Source organism: Sarcophilus harrisii, chromosome 5, assembly GCF_902635505.1.
Source record: "Sarcophilus harrisii chromosome 5, mSarHar1.11, whole genome shotgun sequence".
NCBI classification, from domain to species: Eukaryota; Metazoa; Chordata; class Mammalia; order Dasyuromorphia; family Dasyuridae; genus Sarcophilus; species Sarcophilus harrisii.
In genome coordinates, this window is record NC_045430.1 from 5362900 (window position 1) to 5372435 (window position 9536).

The window sequence follows — 9536 nt, forward strand, 5'->3', positions numbered from 1 at the left end:
ATACACCATGACTAAGTAGGATTTATACCTGGAATGCAGGGCTGGTTCAATATTAGGAAAACTATTGGTATAATTGACCATATCAATAACCAAATTAACAAAAAACATGTGATCATCTCAATAGATGCAGAAAAAGCATTTGATAAAATCCAACATCCATTCCTATTAAAAATGCTTGAGAGTATAGGAATAAATGGACTTTTCCTTAAAATAATCAGTTGCATCTTTTTAAAATCATCAGTAAGCATCATATGTAATGGGGATAAACTGGAACTATTCCCAATGAGATCAGCAGTGAAACAAGGTTGCCCACTATCACCATTACTGTTCAATATTGTATTAGAAATGCTAGCTTCAGCAATAAGAGTTGAGAAAGAGATTAAAGGAATTAGAGTAGGCAATGAGGAAACCAAAGTATCACTCTTTGCTGATGATATGATGGTATACTTAGAGAATGCCAGAGATTCTACTAAAAAGCTATTAGAAATAATCCACACCTTTAGCAAAGTTGCAGAATACAAAATAAACCCACATAAGTCATCAGCATTCTTATGTATCACTAACAAAATCCAATGTTCTATAAGAAATGACCAGCAGGATGATTTCAGAAAGGCCTGGAGAAACTTACATGAACTGATCCTGAGTGAAATGAGCAGGACCAGGAGATCATTATATAATTCAACAACAATACTATATGATGATCAATTCTGATGGACCTGGCCATCTTCAACAATGAAATGAATTAAATCAGTTCCAAAAGAGCAACAATGAATTGAACCAGCTACATCCAGTGAAAATACTCTGGAAAATGAGTATGAACCACTACCTCGAATTCCCAATCCCTCTATTTTTGTCCATCTGTATTTTTTATTTCCTTCACAGGTTAATTGTACACTATTTCAAAGTCCAATTCCTTTTGTACAGCAAAATAACTGTATGGACATATATATATATATATATATATATACACATATATTGTATTTAACATATACTTTAACATATATATAACATGTATTGTTCAACCTACTTTCTAAGGGAGGGGGTGGAGGAAAAGGGGAAAATTGTAACAATAGATTTTGCAACTGTCAGTGCTGAAAAAATTACCCATGCATATATCTTGTAAATAAAAGGCTATAATAAAAAAAGCAAAAAAGAAAATTAAGTAAGAGTAGTGGAGGGTGTAATGGGCAGAGAAACGAGACTGATACAAGAAATCATGAAAAATGAGTCAATGGTTTGATAAAGGAATCATAAAAGACTACTGAAGAAAATAACATTAAAAACCAGATTAGGCTAAATGGTAAATGATGTACAAAAAAGTCAATGAAAAGAAGAATGCCACAAAAAGTCAAACTGCCCAAAGAAAGAGAAGCAGAAAAACTCAATGAAGAATATAGCTTTAAAAAAATCTCATTGGAATAGCAACTTACCTGGAAAATATATCCAAGAGAAATAATTTTAAGATTATTAAACTACCTGGAAAGCATGATCAAAAAAGAACTTAGACATCATCCTTCAGGAAATTATCAAGGAAAACTGCCCTGCTAGTCTAGAGCCAGAGGTTCAAATAGAAACTGAAAGTGTCTACTGATCATATCTTGAAAAGAGATCTCAAATGAAAATTTTCAAGAGTATTATAGCCAAATTTCAGAGTTCCCAGGTCAAGAAAAAAGTACTGTAAGCAGCTGGAAAGAAACAATTCACGTATCATGCAGCCTCAGTCAGGATAACACAAGATTAGCAGTTTCTACGTTAAAGAACCTATGGCTTGGAATGTCATATTCCAGAGAGCAAAGGGTTAGGATTACAACCAAGAATCAACTACCCAGGAAAACTGAGTACAATCCTTCAGTAAGAAAGATGGTCATTCAATGAAATAGAGGAATTTCAAGCATTCTTGGTGAAAGGACTAGAACTGAATAAAAAATTCTCCAGTTGCATATGTGCATGCATTCCCCATAATACAAGACTCAAATGAAGTATAAAAAGCTAAACAGGAAAGGGAAACTATAAGGAAATTAAGAAGATTAAAGTGTTTATATTTTTTTTCTGAGAAGATGATACTTGTAACTCATAACTTTTTCATTATTAGAAAAGTTAAAAGGAGTATATATAGAGGGCACAGGTATAGTTAAATATGAAAAGATAATATGTAGAACATTCAATTAAGGTATGAGAGAGGAATGTAATGCAAGAAAGAGAAAAAGAGAGGTAGGATGGGGTAAATTATCTCACATAAAAAGGCAACAAAAAACTTTTACAATGGAGAAGAAGATAGGAAAAGTAAAGGGGAGTGAATGAGCCTTACTCCCATCAGTATTAGCTCAAAGAAGGAATAGCGTACACACTCAATTGGATATAAAAATCTGTATTACCTTACAAGAATATAGAAAAGGAAAAAAATAAGAGAAGGAGGCAAGGGTACTAGAAAGAGCAGATTGGGAGAGGGGGTAATTGGAAGTAAAACACATTTGAGGAAGAACAGAGTGAAAGAAGAGAGAAAAAATAAATAGGGGAAAGAATAGGATGAATAGTTATCAATAGTAAGTCTGAAAAATTTTTTGAAGAAAACTGAATCAAATTTATAAAACTAAAAGCCATTCCATAATTGATAAATGATCAAAAGATATGAATAGTTTTCAGATGAAGAAATTAAAGTGTTCCATAGCCATCTTTAAAAATGATTTAACTTACTATCAATTAGAGAAATGCAAATTAAAACAATTTTGAGGTACTACCTCATACCTGTTAGATTGGCCAAGAGGACAGAAACAGAAAACGAGAAATGGTGGAGAGGATGTTATATGTAACTAGAGAAAATAGAAAACAAATTTAAATGTTGGTTTAGCATTATAACTATTGGAATATCCTTGTCCAGATTTTTTCAAACACACAGATCCATCTTTTCAGCAATAGAAAGAAAATGAGAGAAAGCATAATATAATAAAACCAATAATTTTAAATCAAGACCTGGATTTGCTTTCTGATTCTATCTGATTGTGTCTTAGAAACTTATCCAATTTCTCTTAGCCTCAATTTCTCTAGCTATAAAATGAGAAAACAGAACCTAATGATCTCTAAGATAATTTTAAAATCTTTGCAATATTTTTAATATTCCTCCAATGAAAGTATTTCATCTTTAATATTTTTGTTGATAGAAACATCCCACTGCACAAGTCAACCTAGTTTAAATTACTAGAAAGCCCTATTTAAGGAATTCTTCATTAATCTTAGGAATTTAAAGTGATTTTGGAGTCACTCCCACAAGTACCCACTCTATTCAAAACCCTGAATTAAGCAGTGGAAATACCAAGAAAAGCCACATGCTTTCAAGGAGTTCATGTTCTAATGGAGAAAAAAAATGTGAATAACTACGTGCAAATGGAACATAAAGGATGACTTGGAAATTTGGAGATAATCTTCAGAGGGAAGGCATTATCGTTAATGGAGATTCGGAAAGGTTTCTATTAGAGAGGAGGATTTTTAGCTGGAACTTGAAGAAAACATGAGAAGCCAAGAAGAGGTTGTGATTGTTGCTGTTCAGTCATTTTTCATCATGTCTGGCTCTTCAGGACCCCAATTTGAGATTTTCTTGGAAAGATACTGAAGTGGTTTGCCATTGGTGGTGAAGAGGAATAAAATTCTAAATACATGAAAATGAAAGGAGTCAAGAAATGGATTATCTTGTATGAGGAATACAAACGAGGCCAATATCTTTGGATCACAGGACACATGGGATGAATGAGATATAAGAACCATGAAAAGATAAGTGAGAGAGATTATAATGAGCTTTGAACTTCATACAGATTTTACATGTGACCCTTGAGAAAATTGGGAGCCATTGAAGCTTCCTGAATAAGGTGGGGGGAAAGTGACTTGGTCAGAAATAAACTTTAATTTTTTTTGTTTATTTAAAAGTAATAGAAAAGTGTACATAGTACACTTTTGCCATTTCATGGACAATCACCTTTTTATTGTACTCTTATGGAAATGCTTGTTTTATTCCATAAATTAAAAATAAAAGACCAATTTGACAGCTGAGTATTGGTTGAACTGGAGTAGGGAGAGACTTAAGGCAATTGTTATTGCAATAGTCCAGGTAAGAAAAGATAAAGGACTGGACCAGGATGATGGCAATGTCAGAAGAGAGAAGGGAACATTTATAAGAGGTAATATAGAAAGATAGAAACAATCTAACTTGGCAACTGATTGGATGCTGGTATTAAGACGGATTGGAGAGTTAAGGATGACAGTCAAGGCTGTGTGCCTGAGAGACTGCAAAGATGATGATATCCTTGACAACAAAAGGAAAGTTTGAAGGAGAGATAATGAGGCTACTTTGGATTATGTTAAATTTAAGATATCTATGGGTCATCCAGTCTGAGATGTCTGAAAGACAGTTGCTGATCCAAGTCTGGACATTAAGAAAGCGATTAGGGCTGGGTATGCAGTTTGTGAATCATCATCATAGAGATGATGATTGAAACCATAGGAGCTGATGAGATAAGTGAAATAGTATGGTGAAAGAGAAGACTTGTAGGAGAGACCTATGGTTAATGTGTCTGACCGGAAGAAAAATCCACCAAAGGAGACTGAGAAAGACTAGTCAGAGAGGGAGGAGGAGAGCTATATAGACTAAAGTGACAGAAACCCAGAAAGAGGGGAACATCAAGAAGAAAAAATGATTGATAATATCCAAAGATGCAGAGGACCCCCTTGCCTTTTCCCTTTTCCTTTTTTGCATAGAAAATTTGGCTCCCACAGACCTTATGTAACTCTGCCAAGGAAGTAAGCGGCAGAGTGAAGATTCCAATTCAGATCTTCCTACTTAAAATTAGTTTCTCTTTTCAATCTACTAATTTTGTTTGTATTGAAGTAAAAAATCAAGCTTACTGTAACTTTTGATTTTCTTTACTTTAACTTCTAACTTTTGAATTTAACTCAAGGTAAGGAAGAAGAAATATTAGAAATCTTTTTTTTGAGGCAATTTGGGTTAAGTGACTTGCCCAGGGTTACACAGCTATGAAGTGTTAAATGTCTGAAATCAGATTTGAACTCATGTCCTCCTGACTTCAGGGCTGGTGCTCTAGCCACTGTATCACCAACTGTCCCATTAGAAATCTTTATGCTAGACTGCTCTGATTATATCACTACTGTTATCAAAACCATTTGTGGTTCCACATGATCTATGAGATAAAGTAAAGGGTTGATCCTGGCAATCAAAGCTACTTTTAGTTTCATTCCAACCCACCATTCTAAGTTTAGTAAATATGTCTCCCCTTTCCAGCCAAACTAAACTGCTTTCTATTCCCTTTCTATTTCACATAGCAACCAGTAGGCCGCAAATGTACACCTGCCACCATTAGCTTTTTATATTATTTTTTTCCTTTAAAACAGCTCAAGAGCCACCTCTTCCTCAAATCTTCTCCTGACCACAACCACCTCCAGGTAAATTTCTCCCTCAAAATCCTGAGTGCCTTGCCTGAAACTCCTCCACAAATGTCACATTCAGCCCAAGAATCAAGTTATTTCTTCCCATGTTTTATTAGCTCTTCTATATTACAAATAACTTGAGGGCAACAACAGTATTTTATTTCATGTGGGTAGTCCCAGCATCTAAAAATAAGAACTAGATGTATGTAGTAATTGATGTTCTTCAATTCTTGATATATACATCGTATGTGTGTGTAAACATATACTCACAAGAATTTTGTGAGCTTAAACTCGTTGACTATTTTCCTGTTTTGACATGAAGAAACCAAGACGTGGGGAGAGTGACTAGCCCATGGTTATAAGATTCTCTAAGTACTATAGGCTAAATTCATCAAAACTCTAATTTAAAACCTCTTCACACTGCCTTTCAAAGTCTAACACAGAATTTTGCACACGATAGGTACTTGGTGAATGTCTAAACTCAAAGAAAGATTGAAGTTGTCAGTTCTTAAGCAGAGCTACATTAAGAATGGTCACTTGGGGAAATAGTGTAGAGGTCCATAAGGCAGGAAATTGGACTGAATGACTTCAGGTTCATTCCAATATTAGTATTCCATGACTTTAGGTTTGGGTGCAGTCCTAATGATCAATTTTTTTTTAGACAGCCAAGTTTTTTGTTTTTGTTTTTTGTGTTAGGTCACCTGTCCTAGGGAAAAAGACAGCAAGGGAAAATTGCCACAAGAAAATCCATAACAAGATATTTATCTGTATAGTACTGCAAGATAAATTGAGCCAAAAATAAGGTAAAACTATTTAATCATCAGCGCTACCCAAAACACAAATGGCTGCTGCTAAATGCAGTAGGTTTTCATTGGTGGAGATGTTTAAGCATATTATAGAAAACTATTTGTTGAGTATGATGTAGAAGATATCTCGGTTTAGGCAAAGCTGGGAAAAAACTTTCAACTCTGATATGTGAGAATTCTGAGAACTGTTCCTAAAATCTATTCACCTGGTTGGAGATCTCAACACCACCACAATAGGGATTGATGGAACCTAGGAAGAGAAAATGTGTGAACTCTTTGAGTATCTATCATTAGTTTGATGTGGCTACTCTTTCCATTGATGGAGATTACAGTTAATCTAGGACTCAACAAATAAGTTTTTGTTTTTTGTTAATATTTATTTATTTATTATAGCTTTTTTTATTTGTAAGACATATGCATGGTTAATTTTTCAACATTGATCCTTGCAAAACCTTCTGTTCCAACTTTTCCCCTCCTTACCCTCAAACTCTCCCCTAGATAGCAGGTAGTTCAATGCATGTTAAATAGGCTCAAGTATATGTTAAATACAATATATGTATAAATATTTATACAGTTGCTGCACAAGAAAAATCAGATTTAGAAATAAGGTAAAAATAACCTGAGAAAGAAAACAAAAATGCAAACGGACAATAACAAGAGTGGAAATGTTATGTTGTGGTCCACACTCACTTCCCGTAGTTCTTTCACTGGGTGTAGCTGGTTCTCTTCATTACTGAACAATTGGAACAGATTTGGTTCATCTCATTGTTGAAGAGAGCCATGACTATCAGGATTGATCATCATATAATATTGTTGTTGAAGTGTATAATAATCTCCTGGTTCTGCTCATTTCACTTAGCATCAGTTCATGTAAATTTCTCCAGGCCTTTCTGAGATCATGCTGCTGGTAATTTCTTACACAAAAATAATATTCCATAACATTCATATTCCACAATTTATTCAGTCATTCTCCAATTGATGGGCATCCATTCAATTTCCATCAACAAATAAGTTTTGATAGCTGTTGTGCACAGACCTTCATTACCCTCTGGCCAACCTCCTGATGTGCCTCACTAGAATTAGTTAGGCTGTCCCTTGAATGAAGAGAGAGGCAATCCACTTGCTGTAGTTTGTGGAATATGGAAGGACAAAATGGAATTTTTTTAGAATGTAAAACATTAATGAAAAGAAGGCATTCTAATCAAAGCCTCTTATATTTATTTATAAGGGATTAAACCATATTTGAAATACTTAAATGGTTTTTGTTGATGAGAAGAGGAAGAGAAAGAAGGAGATAAGGGAAGTTACATATTTCTTATTATTGAATGTCTTCGAGGCCATTCTTCAAGGGCAAATATTGAATGTCTTCAAGGGATATCTGTTTTCATTGTCATAGAACAGAGTCTTGGGCAGGTACTACTTGGCTCCAAGGATCCTTTCAAAGCTAAAGCCATGTAATTCCACAAGAAAGGGACAGAGTGAAGGAGGAAGGGAGAGAAAAAAGGAAAAGAGAAAGACAGAGAAAGAGATGGAGACAATAAATAGAAATACAGAGACATGTAGAGATAGACTATGTGCTGGATTCTTAATGAAGTAACTAGAAAAGGTTCCACCCAAATAATAAAAATGTGCTGCAGAAAGAGAAGAACTGTTATACTCTCTCTTTCATGTGACTCCCCTAGGGTCTACGTTTCCTGCATCCACATGTTCACAACAGCTGTTTCAATGAGAGACCAACTCTCAATGGAGCCAATCAGATGGTACAGGTTGAAGGAAAAAAAAAAAAACTGAGACAGGAAAGTTTTCAGATTGGACTTTGCATTTTAAATGTGTGCTTGATACACTGTTAGAGGCAAATAAATAGTCAAAGGACACAAACAAGGAACATGAAATCCAAGGTTTTACCCAAGCTCTCATACTTAAAAAAAATAACTTCATAAAAAACTAGAGAAATGAAAATTACAGCAATTTTGACATTCTGCCTTACATCTCTCAGACTGACAAAAATGGAAAATGTTGGAGGGACAGTGGGAAAACAGACATACTGTTGGTGGAATTCTGAATGGATCCAACCATTCTGGAAAGTGATTTGAAACTATGCCTCCAAAGTTACTAAAATAAGCATAAACTTTGATCTAGCAATAAAATTATCGATGTGGGAAAGATTAGTATCTTTGATTCCCAAACTCCCCTAGTTAATGTAATTACCCTTTAACTCACAAATCCTGGTCCCTACGTATTCCAATAGAAGATCCGGACCTGTTCCAGCCCCATCCGGATCTGAGCCAATTTTGGGGCTACACCCAGAAGCCCCTCGAGCTAAATCTTCTATTATAAAAGGTCCATGCTGGGAACCCCCTCTTTGCAGAGATTCCAAACATGCCGCCATGTCAGGACCCTCTGTCCACTGGACCCTCTTGTCTGGTGCCCTCCTTATGTCTACCTTCACCTATCTCCTTACTTCCAAACCTAATAATAAACCTCTTCTATCAATCTAGCTCTTGGGTCAATAAATGCCTTTATTGGGGACTCGTGCCAGTACTAGACCTCATTTACTGCTGTATCCTTGTGCCAAATCCAGGGGAATTGCAGGGGAGCTCCATTTGACTCCCTGTACCCCGAATCTGCTACTAGACTTCAACTAAACCTATTTTCACTTAGGTACCCTAAATCTAGACCTCAACATTATTAGGCCAATGATTAGGAGCTACTGGGAAATGTTTAACAACCAGCTTTCTGAAAAATAATGCACATATCATGCACTTTCAAGTTTACCCTTCATTTTTCACATTTTCTCCACAACTTTCCTAAATCTAGACAATCAAGATAACAATAAATCAAGCTCTGATTTGTAGAAGTTGTTGATTTTCAAAGTGTTAATGCTCACATTGAAAAATTAATAAATAGTTCTCCCAAGATAATACACACTAGCTCCAGCATAGCCCTGCCTATTACTACTTCTTCAAAGAAATCAAAGGCAAAGGAGGTTTGTGTACCCAAATATCTGCATATAATCAGTATATTTTTCAGAGCGATCATTTCTTGAAACTAAGGTGCTGGCCTACTACTGAGACAATGCTAAACAAAGAATAATATATGAAAGTAATGGAATATGATTGTATCAAAAGAAAAGATGAACTCGACAATTTCGGAGGAAACCGAGATCTTTATGAACTGAAATAGAATAAAACGAACAGATTAAGGGAAATAATTCATATGTTGACAATAATATTATAAGGGGAAATAAATTGTTAAGACTTCAGAACTCCAATCAGCCCAATAACAAAATATGTGTCC